Source organism: Rhinoderma darwinii, chromosome 11 (genome assembly GCF_050947455.1).
Source record: "Rhinoderma darwinii isolate aRhiDar2 chromosome 11, aRhiDar2.hap1, whole genome shotgun sequence".
Lineage (NCBI taxonomy): Eukaryota > Metazoa > Chordata > Amphibia > Anura > Rhinodermatidae > Rhinoderma > Rhinoderma darwinii.
Window position 1 is genome coordinate 69,071,677 of NC_134697.1, and position 21,966 is coordinate 69,093,642.

Consider the following 21,966-nt stretch of genomic DNA (forward strand, 5'->3'; position numbering starts at 1 on the left):
TGGGGTACATGCGACGTTTTGATCACTTTTTATTTCATTTTTTGTGGGAGATGAGGTGACCCAAAGATAGAGTTTGTGGCGTTTACAATTATTTTTTTTTACGGCATTCACCGTGCGGGTTAATTTTTACTTTTTTTATTAGTCCCCCTAGGGGACTTCAACCAGCGATCGTTCTGACAAGCTTCTATTAAAGGTAATGTGTCGCTAGAAATTTTTTTTATTTTTTTTTAGTTAAACAGTTAGTGTATAAATGATTAAACATAGTTCGAATTTTTTTAATTTTTTCACGAGTCAGGAAATATTATAAATTAGATTCAAATTTATAACATTTCCCAGTGCTGGTCACTAGATGGAGCAATTCCCAAAATTGCAGCATTGGCATGTGGTAAAGCAACCACATTGCTTTATGCTGCAAAATTTGAGAAAACACACTCGCTCTAGTGAGCTCACAGAATCCCCCCTCCCTTAACGTTGCTAGTGCCAGGAGAAAGGAGGGGATTGAACGGTCAAACCTCCTACACTGTGTGTCGCCATTTTTTGAGCTAACACACAGTGTAGTAGGTTTACATACAGCAGTAATCACACACTGAGGCCTCATTTACACGAGCGTATTATACGCGCATGCGACGCGCGTGCTTTTCACGCGTGTCGTACGCACCTATAATAGTCTATGGGGCTGTTTAGACGATGCGTGAATTTTGCGCTGCGTGAGTGCGTTGCGTAAAACTCACGACATGTTCTATATTCTTGCGTTTTTCACGCAACACGCACCCATTGACTTCAATGGGTGCGTGAAAACAACGCATGCCACACGGACGGTCCTGCGTTGCATGCGCGAAAATCACGCAAGAGCTGTCAAAAGGATGAATGTAAACAGAAAAGCACCACGTGCTTTTCTGGTTACAAACATCCAAACGGAGTGTCAAATTAGAGATGAGCGCACCGAACTTCACCGGGTTCGGCCGAACTCGTTTTGACCGAACCCGGCAAAAAATGTTCGGGTACGCGACGTCAGGAGACAGTCACTGCCCACGGTGCTCAAAGACTTAAACTGTTTCAGCACCATGGACAGTGACTTTCGATCACAATATACATATACGTGTAAAAAAAAAACAGAAGTTCGGACTTACCGATAAGTCCCGGCTCCTTCCTCCAGTCCGACCTCCCGGGATGACAATTCAGGCCAAGTGACAGCTGCAGCCAATCACAGGCCAAGCACAGGCTGCAGCCAATCACAGGCTGCAGCGGTCTCATGGCCTGCCGCGTCATCCTGGGAGGTGGGGCCGGATGACAAGAGAGGGACGCGTCACCAAGGCAACGGCCGGGAGACCGGACTGGAGGAAGCAGGCAGTTCATGGTAAGTTTGAACGTCTTTTTTTATTCACAGGTTGGTGTATATTGTGATCGGCATTCACTGTCGAGGGTGCTGAAAGAGTTACTGCCGATCAGTTAGCTCTTTCAGCACCTTGGACAGTGACGGGCGTCGACTACCTCATCTCTATGATGGCGGCTGCGCGAAAATCACGCAGCCGCGCATCATACACGGATGACACACGGAGCTGTCAATTGCCTTTTGCGCACGCAAAACGCAGCGTTTTTTTGCGCGCGCAAAACGCACACGCTCGTGTAAATCCGGCCTAAAACACGTACATACACAGACCTAACTTACCTGCTCCTGCCGCCGCCGCTCCCTCCGGTCCGTCCGCTCCCAGTGCTTGCATTAGAACACAAGTCCGGAAGCCGCGACCGGAAGTAGTAATCTTACTGTCCGGCCGCGGCTTCAGGTCCACAAGAAAATGGCGCCGGACGTCGCTCGGCCGAAGACCTTCCATTTGGACTGTGTGGGAGCGGCGCATGCGCCGTTCCCACACAGACGGCGTACGCTATAGTGAATGGAACGGCTCCCGTTCGCATTCTCTATGGGGCTGTATGTGCCATATTCCATGTCTGTATGTGTCGTTAATCGAAACATACAGAGATGAAAAAAAAAATGGCAGCCCCCATAGACAAGAAAAAGTTCAAAAATAAAAAAAAGTAAAACACACAAATAAATAAAACATTTTTTAATAAAACACTAAAAGCAAATTTATATAAAAAAAAAAATTTTCGCGACACCTTTCCTTTAAGCCCTGCCCGAGGCAGGGCTTAATTGGAGCACTAAGATGGCAGACCTAGGGCCTTCATTAGGCCCCCAGGCAGCCATAGCAACCATCGCCGCCCTACGATTTCATTGCGGAGGGCGCTATGAGCTGTTAGAGGGGGTCGCCCTCCTCTTTCTAACGATTTAAATGCTGCGGTCGCTATTGACCGCGGCATTTAACGAGTTAAACGAGCGGGATGCTTTTACCTACCCAAGCGTTTCTGAGATTGTTTTCTCAGGATATATTGGACTTTCTGTTAGTGGAAAAATGTGGTTGATAAATTTATTGTTAATTTGTAAAAAACACCAAAATTTGGCAAAAATTATGATTTTTATAAATTTGAATGTATCTGCTTGTAAAACAGATAGTAATACCACCCAACATAGTAGAGGTTTTTTTTGCAGAAATTCATTTCTAATAAAAAAAATTCTGTAACACAGAAGGTTTTACCAGAGAAACACAACTCCCCAATTCTGCAGTTTTTAGAAATATCCCACATGTGGCCCTACTGTGCTAATGGATTGAAGCACAGGCCTCAGAAGCATTATGGAAATTACACCTCTTAAGGAATGTATCTAGGGCTATAGTTAGTATTTTGACCCCACAGCTTTTTTGCTACATTTATTTAAATTAGTCTGTAAAAATGAACATTTCTGAAAAAACATAGAATTTTCCAATTTTTACAAGGAATAAAGGAGAAAAGGCACCCCAACATTTGTAAAGCATTTTCTCCTGATTACGGCAATCAACATATGTGGTAATAAACTGCTGTTTAGACCCACAGCAGGGCTCAGAAGGGAAGAAGCGCCATTTGGATTTTGGAAAGCAGATTTTGCTGGAATGGTTTTCGGTGCCATGTCGCGTTTGCAACGGACTGGAGGGACCAAAACAGTGGAAACCCCCCAAAACTGACCCCATATTGGAAACTACAGCCCTCAATGAATTTTTCTAGGGGTATAGTTAGCATTTTGACGCCACAGGTGTTTTTGCTGAATCTATTGGAATTAGTCTGTGAAGATGAAAATCTACTTTTTTTTCTGAAAAAACATAGAATTTTCACATTTTTACAAGGAATAAGGGTAAGAAAGAATCCCAACATTTGGAAAGCAATTTCTCCTGATTACGGCAATACCCCATATGTGGGCATAAACTTTTGTTTGGACACACCACAGGGCTCAGAATGGCAGGAGTGCTACTTGGCATGCAGATTTTGCTTGATTGGTTTTTAGGCGCGATGTCGCATTTGCAGAGCCCCTGAGGTGCCATTACAGTAGAAACCCTGCAGAAGTTACCCCATTTTGGAAACTACACCTCTCTCGGCATTCATCTAGGGCTGTAGTGAGCATTTTAATCCCACAGGTGTTTCATAGATTTTATTAGAATTAGGCAGTAAAAATTGAATATTAAATTTTTTTACAAAAATATGTAGTTTTAGCTCCCAATTTTTTATTTTCAGGAGGGGAAATAGGTGAAAAAAACACCACACAATTTGTTACTCAATTTCCCCAGAGTATGGCAATAATGTTTGGCCCTAAACTGCTGTTTGGGCAGATGGCAGAGCTCAAAATGGAAGGAGCGCCATTTGGCTTTTGGAGCGCAGATGTTGTTGGATTGGTTTTTGGGTGCCATGCCATGTTTGCAGAGCCCCTGAGGTACCAGAGCACAGTAAAAACCCCTCAGAAGTGACCCAATTTTGGAAACTACACCCCTTAAGGCATTTATCATTTGCCTGGACATATGACAGGGCTCAGAAGTAAAGAGCACCATGCGCATTTGATGTCTATTTTGGTGATTTTCACAGCATTGACCCACAATTGCAGGGCTCTGAGGTCAAATAGTAAAACAAACCCCCAAGTAGTGATCTCGATTTTGGAAACTGTACCCCTTAAGGCATTTTTAAGTGGTGTAGTGGACATTTTGACGCCACAGCTTTTTTTTTAATTTATTAGAAATGAACGCTCAGCGGATGGTGCAAAGTGAAAATTGCAATTTTCCACTGATATGCCATTTTAGTGCCCAATATGTTGTGCTCAGTTTGTGCCACTGAATACAAATATCTCATAAACTGTTAAGTGGGTTCTTCCGGGTATGGCGATGCCATATATGTGGACATAAACTGCTGAAAGGGATGGAGCACCATTTGGCTTTTGGAGGGCAGATTTTGCTTGGTAATTGTTCTGTTTGGCGTTTTGCTGGTATTTCAGTTTATAATGTGGGGGCAAATGTCAGCTGTGCGGGGTACATCAGGGCATAATAAGAGGGTATAATAATGCATAAATAATAATTCATAGATGGTGTCGCACTGATAAATGGCGCCTGATCTTATCTGCTATTGGACACTGCACATTTTGCATCGCCATATTCTGAGAGCCAGAACTTCTTTATTTTTTCTCCACCGGAGCTGTGTGAGGGCTTATTTGTTGCGGGACAATCTGTAGTTTTCATTGGTACCATTTTGGGGTACATGCGATTATTTTTATCACTTTTTGTTCCATTTTTTAGCAAGCAAAGTGACCAAAAACAAGCAATTCTGACAATGTTTTGTATTCTTTTTTTTACGGCGTTCACCCTGCGCTATAAATGACATATTTACTTTATTCTGCGGGTCAATACGATTACGGCGATACCATGTGTATGTAGGTTTTTTAAATTTTACAGCGTTTGCACAATAAAATGACTTATTTTTTTTAAATAATCTATTTTTTGGTATCACCATATTCTGAGAGCCATATGTTTTTTATTTTTCCGTCAAAAAAGCTGTGGGAGGGCTTTTTTTTTTCAGGATGGGCTGTAGCTGTTATTGGTACAATTTTGGGACAATGTAACATTTTCATCACTTTTTATTTCGCTGCATCTAATGGGTTAATCGGCAGGATCCGGTCCTGACCGTTACAGCGGGATGTCAGCTGTAATATACAGCCGACAACCGCTGGTGATGGCGCTGGCTTAGCCTCTGAGCCCACTCTATCACCATCACGTACAGTTACGTGAGAAGGCGCTAACACATTAGCGCTGATGACGTAACTGTACATTATTGGGCCGGAAGTGGTTAATGGACCCCTTTATCTGTGAGTTTTTATTGTATACTAGAGTCTGTGCATTACTACAACCTATGTTTACTTTGATTTATCATTAAAGAGGTTGTCCACTACCGGACAACTGATGACTTATCCACCGGATAGGTCATTAGTATGTGATCTGTCAGGGTCCGACACCCGGACTCCGCACCGATCAGCTGCTCCGGTGGCCTGCGGGAAACAGATGTCATTGCACAGTATGCAATGTATGGAGCCATTGCATAGCGGCCATGCTCCAGAACTGCAGCTCTGCTCCCATTCACTTGAACTGTACTGCAGCACGGACGCTATTCCTTGACCGGAGCCAACTGCTTCCGAGAGGAAACATCCGCTGCCCGCAGGCCACCGGAGCAGCTGATCGGTGTGGGGTCCGGGTGTCAGACCCACACAGATCATATACTGATGACCTATCCGGTGGATAGGTCATCAGTTGTCCGGTAGTGGAAAACCCCTTTAATATAGGAGAGGCAACAGCCCTATTTAATGCTAACAATTATTAGTTATAAAACGTGAGTCTCAGTATATGGGTCCTGGGCTTCTGCTTGTAGGAAGTGTCTATTCATAAGTGTGCTCTATCTGACAGATTATATATCCATGCTTTCTCCTGTACTGTTATCAGGCAGAGTTATATGACGGCACTCACAAAATCAAAAACGTCTGAAAATACGGAGCTGTTTTCAAGGGAAAACAGCTCCTGATTTTCACACGTTTTTTTAAGCCACTCCCATTTTTTTTTTGCTGCGTTTTTTACGCCCGTTTTTGGAGCTGTTTTTCTATAGAGTCAATGAAAAACGGCTCAAAAAACTGTCGTAACAGGACGCTGTATTTCCGATCGAAATCAATGGGCAGATGTTTGAAAGCGTTCTGCTTCCGTTTTTTCAGGCGTTTTTCGAGGCGTAAACGCCCCGAAATACGTTTGAAAACACTACGTGTGCACTTACCCTTAGTCTTTGAGCATGCGCTGTCCACAAAAAAAGCATAAATGTAATTAAGTCCAGATGCATGCGCAGTCCGCAGTAACCCATACAAAAAACGCAGCATTTGGGCGCGCAAGAGGTACTTGATAGCTCCGTGTGGCATCACATAGGGTGCGCGGCTGCGTGCTTTTAGCGCAGCCGCCATCATTATGACACTCTGTTTGTATGTTTGTAAACAGAAAAGCACGTGGTGCTTTTCTGTTTGCAATCATAGTTTGCCTGCTGTTGCGCGAATCACGCGCGTCGCACGGAGCTGCCTCTACTTGGCATGCGTGATGCGCGAAAAACGCAGAAATATAGGACCTGTCGTGAGTTTTACGCAGCGGACATAGGCTGCACAAAAATCACTGACAGTCTGCACTGCCCCATAGACTAGCATAGGTCCGTGCGACGCGCGTGAAAAGAACGCGCGTTGCACGGACGTATTACACGTTCGTGTAAATCCTCCCTTATACTGTGTGGTTTGGTGCTACTGAGCATGCTCCGTATGTAAGAAGCAATTGTATCTTGTAGGAGCTTCGTGTATTGGCTAAGTCCGCTGTCAATCAAATGTGTCTGAATGACCAACAACACACCTGGTCACCTGATTGGCTCCTGCGCACTGGTCCTCCTCTAGTGACGTTCTACTAGGTTTTATAAGCCTCAGATGTGCTTTTTCTGTCGCCATTGCCCCATTGTACCCGAGTACGCCATCATGGCGAAACATGACATCTCTATGGGTGGTAACTTATCTGGGCTCATAGGTTGCTTTTAGAATATAGGCTCTGTGCCTTTAATAAAGATTATTTTCATTATTAGGGTATGTTCACACGGCAGCGTCGATTACGGCTGAAATTACGGAGCTGTTTTCAGGAGAAAACAGCTCCGGAATTTCGCATGTGCAGGCGCTGTTTGCTGCGTCCATTATGGACGTAATTGGAGCTGTTTTTCCATGGAGTCAATGGAAAACGGCTCCAATTACGTCTCAAGAAGTGACAGGCACTTCTTTGACGCGGGCGTCTTTTTTACGCGCCGTCTTTTGACAGCGGCGCGTAAAAGAAATGACTGTCGGCAAAGTACATCGTAAAACCCATTCAAATGAATGGGCAGATGTTTGCTGACGCTTTGGAGCCGTATTTTCGGATGTAATTCGAGGCTAAAACGCCCGAATTACATCCATAAGTGGGGTGTGTGAACCCAGCCTTAGGAATTCTGTGAATAGAACAATTCAATACCTTCTGTTAGTAGTGTGGTAAATAGGGTAAGTTGCCTTCGGCCCTGTTCACACGTTGGAATTTGCAGGTACAAAAAATCTGCATCAAAATTCCTTTAGGTTCTGACCTGCCTGAACTTTTTTTTACCTGTGGCCATTGGCGCTGCGGCAAAAATTGCAGCAAAAAACACTTCCTCTGCCTCCCATTGATTTCAATAGGTCAGAGGGGGAACCGCGGCAAGAAAGAACGTGCCGGGAAATAGAAACACAGTTTTTCAGCGCTAATTTTGATGCAGAAACCGCGTTGGAATCAGAGCAAAAAAAGTTTCTAAACCGCCTCCCATTGATTTCAATGGGCGGTGGCTTTGGACGTTGATTCTGATGCGGTTTCCGCGTCAAAATTAGCGCTGAAAAACTGAGTGATCTGGCCCTTACAGGCAAATTGGGTTTTGTCCTAAAATTTACCCGCGACCTACAAAGGCAAATATTTTTGTTTTTATTCTTTGTTTATTGTATTACACGCTTTGTTGATGAGTCTGGCGTTAGATAAAAACACAGCCAGGCCGACTAAGGGTATGTTCACACGGCGGGGGTCCGTAACGGCTGAAATTACGGGGATGTTTCAGCCTGAAAACATCCCCGTAAATTCAGCCGTACCGGCATGTGCAGGCGCTTGAACGCCGCGTCAATTACGGCCGTAATTAGCGCTGCTATTCATTGGAGTCAATGAATAGCGGCTCCAATTACGGCCAAAGAAGTGACAGGTCACTTCTTCTACGCGGGCGTCAATTTACGCGCCGTCATTTGACAGCGGCGCGTAAATATACGCCTCGTGTGAACAGACAAACGTCTGCCCATTGCTTTCAATGGGCAGATGTTTGTCAGCGCTATTGAGGCGCTATTTTCAGACGTAATTCGGGGCAAAAACGCCCGAATTACGTCCGTAAATAGGCCGTGTGAACATACTATGTTCACACGGCCTATTTACGGACGTAAATCGGGCGTTTTTGCCCCGAATTACGCCCGAAAATAGCGCCTCAATAGCGCTGACAAACATCTGCCCATTGAAAGCAATGGGCAGACGTTTGTCTGTTCACACGAGGCGTATATTTACGCGCCGCTGTCAAATGACGGCGCGTAAATTGACGCCCGCGTAGAAGAAGTGACCTGTCACTTCTTTGGCCGTAATTGGAGCCGCTATTCATTGACTCCAATGAATAGCAGCGCTAATTACGGCCGTAATTGACGCGGCGTTCAAGCGCCTGCACATGCCGGTACGGCTGAAATTACGGGGATGTTTTCAGGCTGAAACATCCCCGTAATTTCAGCCGTTACGGACCCCCGCCGTGTGAACATACCCTAATAGTCAATACCCGGCGGAAATACGTTGATACATCTGCCCCATTGTTTTGAAACAAACAACACCCAGAATTCCCCTATTTACATCAATGCAACTGTCACATTGTAACGACCTGTAGTAAAATATCCGCGCGTGTATGCGGTTTATGCGGGCCGCAGCGTCACTTCCGACCTGACCGTGATTGACGTGCGCGGCGGTGTAGGGGTTAAACGTTCCCACTGTTGAAGGTATAGCCTGGGAGTGCGCTGATGACGTCATCGCATGCGCATCTCCGCCCCTCTCTCGCGGTGTATTGCGTGGCGGGGACGTGCACGGAGAGAGGAGTGCGCGCACTGGGAAGGTGTAGAAGCAGGCGGCGGCAACGAACACCGACGACCGAGAAGTGTGTGTAACGCCGGGGAGGATTTATCGGTGCATTGCGAGTAGCGGGCATGGCGGTCGTTAGGGTCGGGTGAGTGGACTGCGCAAATACATAGTTACAGTGTGCGCCGTATAGAAGTTCTGTTATCACGTATACACATTGTGCGGGGAGGAGGAGGGGACTGAGATTTTCCCTGAGCTGGACTTGTACCGTCTTCCCTTCTTCAGGTTCTCCTTACCTTTGTTTGGAAGGCCTGCATTGCTGTGTGTATATATATATATATATATAATGTGGGGGCCCGCCTGTTGTCACCATTGCTGGACCCCTCGGTATCAGGATTTTGCTCTTTGTGTATCATACATGAAATTACATTGTATTACTTTTATACCTAATTTGACTCCAGTTTCTTGTTAATCACAATGATCGTCCCCATAACGACGGTAACTTGTGCGCAGGTCTGACATCTACAGAACTTCAAGGTTGGGCTGATAGTTCACTAAATGAAGAAATAAATGATAGATCCCGCCGCTCAGTGGTAGAATAATTGGACGTGTCCCCTTTAAGAGTAGATCTTTTCTGGTCATTGTGGAGTTTATTACTATAATGTTTTCTAGGGACTGTAAATAGTGCGCGTTGTGTTGGCGCACCGTGTAGTCATCGTGCTGTCTGCAGGGCTTCATATCTGCTGGCTCCTTAGAGCCAAATACACGGGGGTTGCTCCTCTTTTATGAATGATCTAGATTAATCGCGGGTGATGTAACTAGCAAATCATTAACCCTTTGGTGTGTGTGTGTATATATAAATATCCCCTAGTTATACGTTGCCTGTGGGATATAAGGACCACAGCGTCTTGATGGATGGATGACCTGATCTGCTGACGCTGTTTTCTTGGCTCATGTTTACTGCCTGTTTTTATTGGTCCAGGAGAGATTAATTGTCTGTTAATGTTTTGTATCTTTATAATTTTTAGGTCTGAGTTTCATACAGACCTGTCTTAAGATTGTTGTGGTATTGAGACCCCACCAGACACGGGCTACATCGCTGGTCACTCTAGTCTGTAGCCAATATTGTATCTTCTGGGTTGGATTGCAGAGTCGGGCCATAGGCTGTAATGATGAGGGCTGCACCCCTTTCTAGCAATATTCTGTCATGTCATATTAGAGAATTTTGTGCACGTGTCTTTATTACTGTATATAGTAAGTATACCATCACTTGTGCCATAGGCATCCAGCTGCTAGGACCTTCCCATATAAGGAGCCATGGCGCTGGTGAGGTCCAGTGGCCCGTTCGGCTTCTCTTTCCTGCACAGCGCCCCTCCTGACCTAATGTACTGTGCAGGTATTGCGATTCATCCCCATTGACTTGGGTTTTTTCAGGCAGTTGTGTTATTTGCAATTGCAGCAAAACTCCACCCAAAAAAACGTGTACTATAAAAATGCATGAAATTCATGTTTGTGTTTTTTTTTTTTTTTTTTTTTTACACTTCCAAAAAAGCGTGCTTGTGTGAAGGAATTCCTTAAAGTTAACGTTTAAGCACATATTTTTTTCTCAATAGATCAACGTATTAGACGATTTAAAACAACTTTTTACTTGGTTTTTATAAAAAAAAAATGTTTTCCTTTTTGAGATACAGCCTCTGTTTTCTAGATCTTGCGCTCAAATACATTATTTTATTTAAAAAAAAAAAATGGCTAAAAGTTGACACAGCCTTTAAGAGTACCCGCACACAGGACGGAAAATTCCATTGGGAATATGCTGGTGTTTCCGCAGCAAAATTTGAATATATTCTATGTTCACACCTGCACTGTGATATTCTGCTCCGTCAGAGAAGCAAAGCAATGCAATAACAGAAGCAATGGTTCCACTGCACAACGGACACCACCCACGGAACCCGTTGACGTCAATTGGTTTCCGTCGGGTTGTCCATGATTTTACCAGACACTATAGCGCAGCATGCTGCGCTATTGTCTCCGGTAATCCCTGCCAGATCTACGACAGAGGCCACTCCAACTCCGATGTGAACGAAGCCAAGACGTGTATTTTGTTTTCGTTTTCACCCCGAATTCACCTTCCTATTTATAGGAGTAAAAATACACAACATATATTGACATGCTGCGGTTTTATAAATCTGCCACACAGGTCAATTTGCATGCAGAAAATGTATGCATCATGTAGATAAGATCCCATCTGCTTTGCTGGTACTGCATTACTCTGCGGATTTCCCATCATTGTTAACGCGCTGGAAAATCCGCCATGTCTGCACGTACCCCAAGGCTGGGTCCCCTCATAATGTAAATTCTGCAGCATTTACAGTAGCAGCAAAGTGAATAAGAAGTAACAAATCTGAGGCTCACACTGCAGAAAAAAACGCGGCAAAGTGGTGCACTGCGGTACAACATTCAAATCCGCAGCATGTCAATCTATGCTGCGTATATTGCATGTATTCTGTTACAGAATATCTGAAGCATATACTGTGTGGGAACACCCTTAGGGTATGTTCACACGGAGTGTTTTCAGCCGTTTTTTGGGCCGTAAACGTCCCGAAAAACGGCTGAAAAATCGGAAACAGTACGCCTCCAAACATCTGCCCATTGATTTCAATGGGAAAAACGGCGTCCTGTTCAGACGGGTCATTTTTTCGTGGCCGTTTTCCGTAAAAAAAAACGACCGCGAAAAAGTTCATGTCACTAGTTCAGCCGTTTTTGGAGCCGTTTTTCATAAAACTATAAAAAAAAAAACAGCTCTGAAAATGGCCATTAAAAACGCAGTGAAAATCGCAACTTTGCTTAAAAAAAAGTCTGAAAATCAGGAGCGGTTTTCCCCGGGCTTATTCAGACGAGCGCATGTCACGTCCATATAAAATACGGACAGCGCATGGACCCATGCAATTCAATGGGGCTATTCACACGTCTGTGTTTTTTCACGCTGCATGTCTGTGTTGCATGAAACTCACCGCATGTCCTATTTTGGTCCATTTTTGTTGTCCTCGTCCGCGGTGAACTCAATGGGTGCGTGAAAAAAACGGACAGCAGTAGGTATAAAAAAAAAGTCAACAAATATACAAAATGAGTTCCCGCAGACTGTGTAAACGTATCCTTCAGTTCGTGCTACATGATAACTAGAAGTTGCACATAAATCACAGGAAAATCTGTTACAGTGCGATGACTTCAATTATTCCCTGCAATTAAGTCACATGCGTTCTTCTCGCAATGTCATCATTCCTTGCAACTTTTTTCCTTTATGGGGAGCTATTTAAAGGGGTTTTCCCATGAGGGACATTTATGACCTATCCACGGGGTATGTCAGATAGATGCGGGACCCACACCTACCTCTAGAACGGGGCCCCTAAACCCCATTCTACCTCTTCGTATTCCGGCTGATTTCTGTCCGTGAAGGAGAAAACAGCGTAGCACGCCGAACTACGTTGCAGCCGCAATTCCCCCAAAAATTCAAGTGTTCATTTTCGGCCCCATTCATTCCTATGGGCCCATGCACACGATCTGTGCATGGCCCAGGAGCCTGGACCGCAAAAAGAACGGATATGTCTTATTACGGCCGTGTTCTGCGGTCCAGGCTCATAGAAAATAATGCACGCGGCCATGTGCACGGCCCGGGGGTCTGCCGATGGCTCGTGGGTGACGCTCAGCGGCTGGCCGACCTGAAAATCACGGCCGTGCACATGGCTACGGTCGTGTGCATTAGGCCTAAGACCCATAGAACTTAGTAGCTGTTACAGAAAGCATGCGAGCTAAGCTGTTTCTGTAACTTCCATTCACTACTATGGGAGTTACGGAAACAGCGTAGCTTAACGAGTTACATGGTTTACGTAACTCCGAACATGTAATCATGTAGTGGCCTAGAGGTAGCATGAGCTCAAAAAGCTAGAGCGGAGTTTAGGCGTCCCCGTTCTAAAGAGAGTTGCGTGTCCTAGAGGTGGGACCCGCATCTATCTGACATATCCCGTGGATATGTCATAAGTGTCCCTCGTGGGAAAACCCCCCTTAATTTCCTTTCTAACCATAATTTTCCTTTTGACTTTTAGTTGCTTAATGTTTTGGATTATGTGAACCCCCTTCCCCCACTATTGCATACTCAAATCAGCTTTGCCATTGACTGACGTCATCGCTGTAACGGGCTCGTATGGATGCCCCAGTTAGGTTGGTTTCACATGCTGTAGATTTTGTTACAGAAATTTCTGAGACTGAAAATCAATTCCATTTATCCGAATGGGGGTGTTTTGGTGGCAAGCACATAGATTTATGCAAGTTCCATTTAGCCATGTGTGAATCCACCCTTAGGGCTTATTCAGATGAGTGTATTATATGTCCGTGTGCTGTCCGTTAAAAAAAACATACAGCACGGACCCATGCAATTCAATGGGGCTGTTCACACGGCCGTTGTTATATAAGATCGTGTGAAGGGCCTGTGAAAAAAATAGGACATGTCCTATTTTTGTCCGTTTTCACGGACCCCTCAAACTCAAGTCTATGAGGGATCCGTGAAAATGGGTGAGACTCGTCTGAGTTTACACTTAGGGTATGTGCACACGATAACGCCAATTACGTCTGAAATTACTTAGCTGTTTTCAGGAGAAAACAGCTCCTGAATTTCAGACGGAATTGCATGTACTCGCGTTTTTCGCGGCGTCTTTTACGGACATAATTTGGAGCTGTTCTTCATTGGTGTCAATGAAAAACTGCTCCAATTACGTCCCAAGAAGTGTCCTGCACTTCTTTGACGCGGCCGTAATTTTACGCGCCGCCTTTTGACAGCGACATGTAAAATGACAGGTCGTCGGCACAGAGCATCGTGAGACCCATTGCACTACGTATTGGAGCCGTCTTTTCAGGCGTAATTCCAAGCGTAAAATGCCTCCATTACGCCTGAAAATTGGTCGTGTGCACATACCCTTAGGGTAAGTTGACACATTACGGAAACACTGCAGAATTCTCTGTGCGGATATTCTACAGCGTATTATGGTATCTTTAAAGGGTAAATAAACGTTCAATAAACTTCTGATGTATCAGAAGTTTTGATTGGTAGGGGTCCAAGCACTGAGACCCCTACCAATCGCTAAAACGAAGCGACGGAAGCGCTCGTGTGAGCACTCAGCCGCTTCGTTTCTGTTCTACTTTTTCCGGAAAGCCGATGTATCGGAGTTTGGGCTAAGGGTATGTTCACACGCTGAGCCAAAAACTTCTGAAAATACGGAGCTGTTTTGAAGGGAAAACAGCACCTGATTTTCAGACTTTTTTAGAGCAACTTGCGTTTTTCGCGCCGTTTTTTCGGCCGTTCTTGGAGCTGTTTTCAATAGTCTATGAGAAAACGGCTCCAAAAACGTCCCAAGAAGTGTCCTGCACTTTTGACGAGGCTGTATTTTTACGCGTCGTCGTTTGACAGCTGTCAAACGACGACGCGTAAATGACGGGTTGTCTGCACAGTACGTCGGCAAACCCATTCAAATGAATGGGCAGATGTTTGCCGACGTATTGGAGCCGTATTTTCAGGCGTAAATCGAGGCATAATACGCCTCGTTTACGCCTGAAAATAGGTCGTGTGAACCCAGCCTTATACTTTTTGTATTGATCCCGTTCTTCGATACATTGATTTCCGGTAAAGGCCGAACAGAAACGAAGCTGCTGAGCGCTTCCTTTTAGTGATTGGTGGGATTCTCATTGCTCGAACCCTATGACATGGCAGAAGTTTGTCGAACGTTTAATTATACTTTTAAGGCGGATGAGCAAGCTCATCCATCCATCCTCACGCTCCAGAAAAATACCCAGAAAAGAAGTGCAGAAATTGACTTGCGGTGCAGATTCTCAACCTACGGCATGTAAATTTATATTGTTAAACACTGCAGAATTTCCACACAGAAAAACTGCTGTGAAAGTGCCGACAAAAACAACATAAAGAACCCAGTCACTTTATTTTTTTGAATTTGCAAATCAATAAAACAAAACCAATACATTTAAAAACATATAATTTTTTAATTTCTGTACAATTCACTCCTAATAAAAAATAAAATAATTCCATTCAAAAGGTACGGAGAAAATAACCCATTGTCACAAAAAACGACACAAAAATTATTTTGGTAGCCAACATGAGCAAAATCACTATAAAGTGTCCGATTGTTAAAGGGGTTTTCAGAGACCCCCTCAAAAAAGTTCCCCCTACTGTAGTCAACATGATTTAAATATTTGCATAATAAATATTTGCTTAAGATAGGTACTTGGCGATACTCCCCTACATGTCCCATAATGCCTTGCATGTTCTAGGTAGTGTGAATTAGGCCTCATTCACACGACAGGGTCCGAGTGTCGGCCGGGAAAATCGGCCGATTTTCCCGGCCGGTTTGCATCCGTTTCGATTCCGTTCCGGGCCGAGTTGCCGTTTTACCGGCCGATTTGGACCCGATTTGAATCCGTTTTTTTCCCTGTCCGTTTTAAAATCGGATGAATTTCATTTAAAATTTGTTGCCACACACAGCCCTTTGTAGATAATGCCACAGCCCCCCTGGTAGGTAATGCCACAGCCCCCCTGGTAGGTAATGCCACAGCCCCCCTGGTAGGTGATGCCACAGCCCCCCTGGTAGGTGATGCCACAGCCCCCCTGGTAGGTGATGCCACCCAGCCCCCCTGGTAGGTGATGCCACCCAGCCCCCCTGGTAGGTGATGCCACCCAGCCCCCCTGCTGTAGGTGATGCCACCCAGCCCCCCTGCTGTAGGTGATGCCACCCAGCCCCCCTGCTGTAGGTGATGCCACCCAGCCCCCCTGCTGTAGGTGATGCCACCCAGCCCCCCTGCTGTAGGTGATGCCACCCAGCCCCCCTGCTGTAGGTGATGCCACCCAGCCCCCCTGCTGTAGGTGATGCCACCCAGCCCCCCTGCTGTAGGTGATGCCACCCAGCCCCCCTGCTGTAGGTGATGCCACCCAGCCCCCCTGCTGTAGGTGATGCCACCCAGCCCCCCTGCTGTAGGTGATGCCACCCAGCCCCCCTGCTGTAGGTGATGCCACCCAGCCCCCCTGCTGTAGGTGATGCCACCCAGCCCCCCTGCTGTAGGTGATGCCACCCAGCCCCCCTGCTGTAGGTGATGCCACCCAGCCCCCCTGCTGTAGGTGATGCCACCCAGCCCCCCTGCTGTAGGTGATGCCACCCAGCCCCCCTGCTGTAGGTGATGCCACCCAGCCCCCCTGCTGTAGGTGATGCCACCCAGCCCCCCTGCTGTAGGTGATGCCACCCAGCCCCCCTGCTGTAGGTGATGCCACCCAGCCCCCCTGCTGTAGGTGATGCCACCCAGCCCCCCTGCTGTAGGTGATGCCACCCAGCCCCCCTGCTGTAGGTGATGCCACCCAGCCCCCCTGCTGTAGGTGATGCCACCCAGCCCCCCTGCTGTAGGTGATGCCACCCAGCCCCCCTGCTGTAGGTGATGCCACCCAGCCCCCCTGCTGTAGGTGATGCCACCCAGCCCCCCTGCTGTAGGTGATGCCACCCAGCCCCCCTGCTGTAGGTGATGCCACCCAGCCCCCCTGCTGTAGGTGATGCCACCCAGCCCCCCTGCTGTAGGTGATGCCACCCAGCCCCCCTGCTGTAGGTGATGCCACCCAGCCCCCCTGCTGTAGGTGATGCCACCCAGCCCCCCTGCTGTAGGTGATGCCACCCAGCCGCCCCCTGTAGGCGATGCCGCCCCCTGTAGGCGATGCCACCCAGCCGCCCCCTGTAGGCGATGCCGCCCCCTGTAGGCGATGCCACCCAGCCGCCCCCTGTAGGCGATGCCACCCAGCCGCCCCCTGTAGGCGATGCCGCCCCCTGTAGGCGATGCCACCCAGCCGCCCCCTGTAGGCGAAGCCGCCCCCTGTAGGCGAAGCCGCCCCCTGTAGGCGATGCCACCCAGCCGCCCCCTGTAGGCGATGCCACCCAGCCGCCCCCTGTAGGCGATGCCACCCAGCCGCCCCCTGTAGGCGATGCCGCCCCCTGTAGGCGATGCCGCCCCCTGTAGGCGATGCCACCCAGCCGCCCCCTGTAGGCGATGCCGCCCCCTGTAGGCGATGCCGCCCCCTGTAGGCGATGCCGCCCCCTGTAGGCGATGCCGCCCCCTGTAGGCGATGCCGCCCCCTGTAGGCGATGCCGCCCCCTGTAGGCGATGCCACCCAGCCGCCCCCTGTAGGCGAAGCCGCCCCCTGTAGGCGAAGCCGCCCCCTGTAGGCGAAGCCGCCCCCTGTAGGCGAAGCCGCCCCCTGTAGGCGAAGCCGCCCCCTGTAGGCGATGCCACCCAGCCGCCCCCTGTAGGCGATGCCACCCAGCCGCCCCCTGTAGGCGATGGCGCCCCCTGTAGGCGATGGCGCCCCCTGTAGGCGATGGCGCCCCCTGTAGGCGATGCCACCCACCCGCCCCCCCCCCCCCCCTTCCAGGAGAAGTCACTGACTTCTCCTGAAAAAGAATTCCCTGCCACAGGTCGGGAATTCCGCTTCAGAAGTGAGTGACGTCGCTGTGTCCATATATGGACAGTGTAGTCATGCACTTCTCCTGTAGCGGCATCCCCGGCCATAGAGTTGGGGATTCCGCTGCAGAAGTGAGTGACTTCGCTGTGTCCATATCTGGACAGTGTAGTCACGCACTTCTCCTGTAGCGGAATCCCCAATCCCCGGCCGGGGATTGGGGATTCCGACTCCTACAGCGAGCAATAAAAGACCCTCCTCCTCCTCCTCCTCCTCACATGCACTCTGCACTGTGAGGAGGAGGAGAGAGAGTGCGCGAGCGACGGTAGACCCGGCCATCACTCGGGATTCATTCCGGTGATGGCCGGGTATTACCCGGCCCCATAGACTTCTATGGGGGCCGGGCACCCGGCCGAAAATAGAGCATGACCTATTTTTTGACGGCCGGTAATCCCGGCCGTCAAAAAAACGGTCGTGTGAATAGCCCCATTAGGGGTCTATTATTCCTAATGCAGCCGGGTGCCGGCCGATTTATGAACGGCCGGGAAACCCTGTCGTGTGAATCCCGCCTAAGGCTACTCCCTCTATTTCCTGGCTAGCTAAAATGGAGAGTACAGCACAGACTGGGCATGGACACTTCCCTTCTGTGAAAATACACGCAATGAGACGTAACTAGTGCCGTATCCCGGACTAGGACTATGGGATCCTAGCTAATGTAACATATATACTATGCGTTCCTATAGGATGAAGGAAACAGAACGTCGGAGGTCATGTGACGATCCGCTAAAGCAGAGAAATGGGGCACTTTGGGAAGAATAAGTAAATTGCAAAGTTAGTTTGGGGGAGAGACTAGACAGTGTCTAGATAAAACTAACTTGGAAACCCCCTTTAAGGAGTAAAAACTAAGTTCTTATTTGTGTTTTCAGTTAATTTGTATCCTTATTTAATGACGCATTATCTCTGGTTTTCACTGGGGTCTGATAGTTTATTGTGATTATCCGGCTTGTAGTGCGGAGGAGTAAAACATAAGGGTCCGCACTGTGAAGTGTGAGGGTCAGGCTCCGAGAGGCCTCCAGTGACCCATTTACTAGCACACCGGGTGTCCTGCTACATAAACACAGTGACAATGACACCCTGGATGGAACGCTCATGTGTGACCACTGGTGGCAGCTGTGACACAGGTGATATATATAAATATATAGCAAATGCTCAACGTATATTGGTGCTGAAGTGGCAGAAGCAGGCATAGGGGTCAATCTACTTTAGGCCCTGTTCACATCATCAGTCGACTGCACTATTCCGTCAAAACAATGGAACCCGTTCACAACGGTGACAAACGGGAACTGTTAGCAAAGTTTCCGTCCCCATTGAGATCAGTGGTGATTCAAGCGGAAGCTAAGGTTTCAGTTTGCCTTTCCGTTGAGGGGTTAACACGATGGAAACCCCTCAACGGAAGGGCAACGCTGATGTGAACAGGCCCTTATTTCTATCACACAATGCAAATTCAATCTCAGAAATGCATAACCTAATAGTCGGATGTGTATGTCTGAACAAGAATTCACGTTTAGCCCCTTTTTTTTTTAATTTTTATATTAAAAGGACACACATGCACGTCCACAGTCTGTGTCTATATAATAGTTGTATGGATTTCTGTGCAAACAAATTCCCAGACATCCATTCAGAGAGGCAAATATTATCACATACAGCCAATTCAGATGAAGGGTAGTAATTACATCAAGTCCTGTATAGTGACTGGAGCTCCTTCTTGCTTTTACGATGTCAATATGTCTTTATGCGAGTTCAGTCCCATTATAAAGTGTGTGTGTGTGTGTGTGTGTGTGTGTGTGTGTGTGTGTGTGTGGGCATCCGCAATGTGAACAATGGTTAAATAGGCCCAAATCTGTCATTACAACAAATAAGCATATGCATTGTTTTCTAATTATCTAATCAAATAACAATTGCCGTAATCGTGGAAAGTTCTTTGGGGAGAACAATGCCACAAAAATCCCTAGACTAGAGAATGCTACAGGAGCTGCAACACTCCAGTATCTTCCCTGATCTCTGATTTATTGCACAGGCTAGAGTGGTTTGTGTTGCTGGACTGCTGGCTCCCACGTGATTTACAGCAGCTTTCACAAGGGTTAAATATCCAAACACCCACACTCTGCTCGCTGGCATTTTTCTTGTGGCATTGAAAGAATGAGTAAAGGGGAAGAAAACAGTCCAAAGGTGAACGTTTGACATTTTATAGTTTTCATCTGCTGTACTTTGTCTTTCCTGAAAACAAAATGTTTAATCTGCACCAAATTAATATTATCTACACCATAGATTATATACTGGGGATTGCATTATGGGCTGTTTCCTACTTCACACCTGAATTGCGTCTTTTGTAACCAGGAATTGGGAAAGCAACGTTGAGGCGTTGGAAATCCCTGAGTCTGCTGTCCTGCTGCTGTTTGTAGTGTGTATGGAGCGTGTGTTCTGTGAAGGGCTGACCGGTATAACGCATGGCCATCTCTCTATGTACGGGAATTGTTTTTAATGTTATTCCTTCACATAATGGCTAAAATCGTGGAAAAGTTTTAGCATCGCTTTAAGCTTCAGGTTTAGATTTTGGAAATAGACAACCATTACTCTGCACAAAGATTGACTTGCATGATTTTCAATGTTTTGCTCATCTCTACAGTTTTGAATGGATGACCATAAACTTCTCAGTCATTCGTTATTTCTCATTCATATAGCATACACCATTGACGCCTCCGCTCAAAGCTCTTTCATGTGGCATGTGTATCCTGGTCAGTATTTGGAAGCGAAAACCAGGAGTGGTACCAAACCATGGGGGAGGTGCAAATCTTTCCATTATGCCTTTTGCGTTTATGTTCCACTCCTGGTATGACTTCTAAATAATGATGCAAAATACAGACCAGAATACCAGTGTGGGAAAGTGGCCTTAAAGAGGTTCTATCACTGGTTTAGTAATGTCCTAAATAATCTAATAGGCGCTGTCACAATGATAATGCTAGTGAAAATTGTGTCCCAAAACAATTATTACATTAAGTTATGAGCTTTTTTCTAAATATGTAAATGAGCCTTTATTAGACTAGAGGGAGGTAACAGCAGCGATTCTCCTGACAGCCAATGACGCGGTTCTATCAGCATGAAGCTGCTTCACACAGTGTGAGAGACTGAGGCTGGAGGGAAGGGGTACACTTCAAATAGCCATATCTCGGGCTACGGACCACGTAGAACAACTGTTCTGGTGGCATACGAAAGATGAGATCTCACCAGTTGAATACAGTCGGGAATGGAAGCTGTATACTATAAGATCCGGCTGTGTTGCTGGGCAGGGAAGGGGGAGAAGCTGTATGCTGATTGAACAGCGTCATACAGAAAACATTACACCGCCCACAGTGAAAAGAGTCACCTCCTAATTGACTATTAGAGCCACATTTACATATTTAGAAGAATGCTCAGACCTTTGCAAATAATAAAAGTTTTTTTAAACAAATCGCACTAGTTATCGGCAGCAAAGCGCCTATAAGATTAGTTAGAAGATAGGGAAATAATAAACTGGTGGCAATCTCTTTAAAGGGAATGTGTCGCTAGAAATTTTTTCTTTCTTTCAGTTAAACAGTATATAAGTGATTACACATTGTTTTAATTTTTTCACAAGTCAGGAAATATTATAAATTAGATACAGTGGTAATCACACAGTATAACACAAACATAATACACACATCACATACACAAACATAACTTACCTGCTCCTGCCGCCTCCGCTGTTATACCTTGCGTCTTCGCTGCCTTGAACATATGGCCGGAAGTCGTCATCTTACTATCCGGCTGCGGCTTCCGGTCCACATGAAAATGGCGCTGGATTTCACTCTGCCGAAGACCTTCCTTTTGGTCTGTGTGGGAGCGGCGCATGCGTACACTATAGTGAATGGAACGGCTCCAGTTTGCATTCTCTATGGGGATGTATGTGCCGTATTCCATCTCTGTATGTGTCGTTAATCGACACATACAGAGATGAAAAAAAATGCCAGCCCCCATAGAGAAGTAAAAAGTACAACACAAGAACACAAATAAATAACATTTATTTTAATACCATACTAAAAGCAATATTATATATACATTTTTTTTTTTCGTGACACCTTCCCTTTAAGGAGCTTTATGGGGTATAACATTGATGGCCTATCTTTAGGAAAGCTCCTCATTGTGTAATGTGTAGGGGTGCTGTAATGCCCTCTCGTTGTGGCTTTTTCTTGCAGCACTGCCACATTCCTTTGTATTGGGTGGATTGATAACCCTAGACTCGGGCACAGGTAAATGGTTCCTTTGGTCTCCTAACTGCGGGGGCTTTGATGTTTGAGTCCCCCACAAATTGGACTCTAATAAAGATAATCCAGATGGCTAATGTTA

General features: G+C 46.5%; 1 protein-coding gene across 2 annotated transcripts in view; it reads left to right on the forward strand.

Moving 5' to 3' along the window:
• The first annotated feature begins 9,030 nt into the window (after positions 1 to 9,030).
• The window catches only part of BMPR1A (bone morphogenetic protein receptor type 1A), a 108,353-nt gene continuing 95,417 nt past the window's right edge, over positions 9,031 to 21,966 (forward strand). For both annotated transcript variants that reach the window (XM_075841716.1, XM_075841717.1), the window contains exon 1: positions 9,031 to 9,198. The gene's annotated coding sequence lies outside the window, so the exon portion shown is untranslated. The remainder of the gene's footprint in view (positions 9,199 to 21,966) is intronic.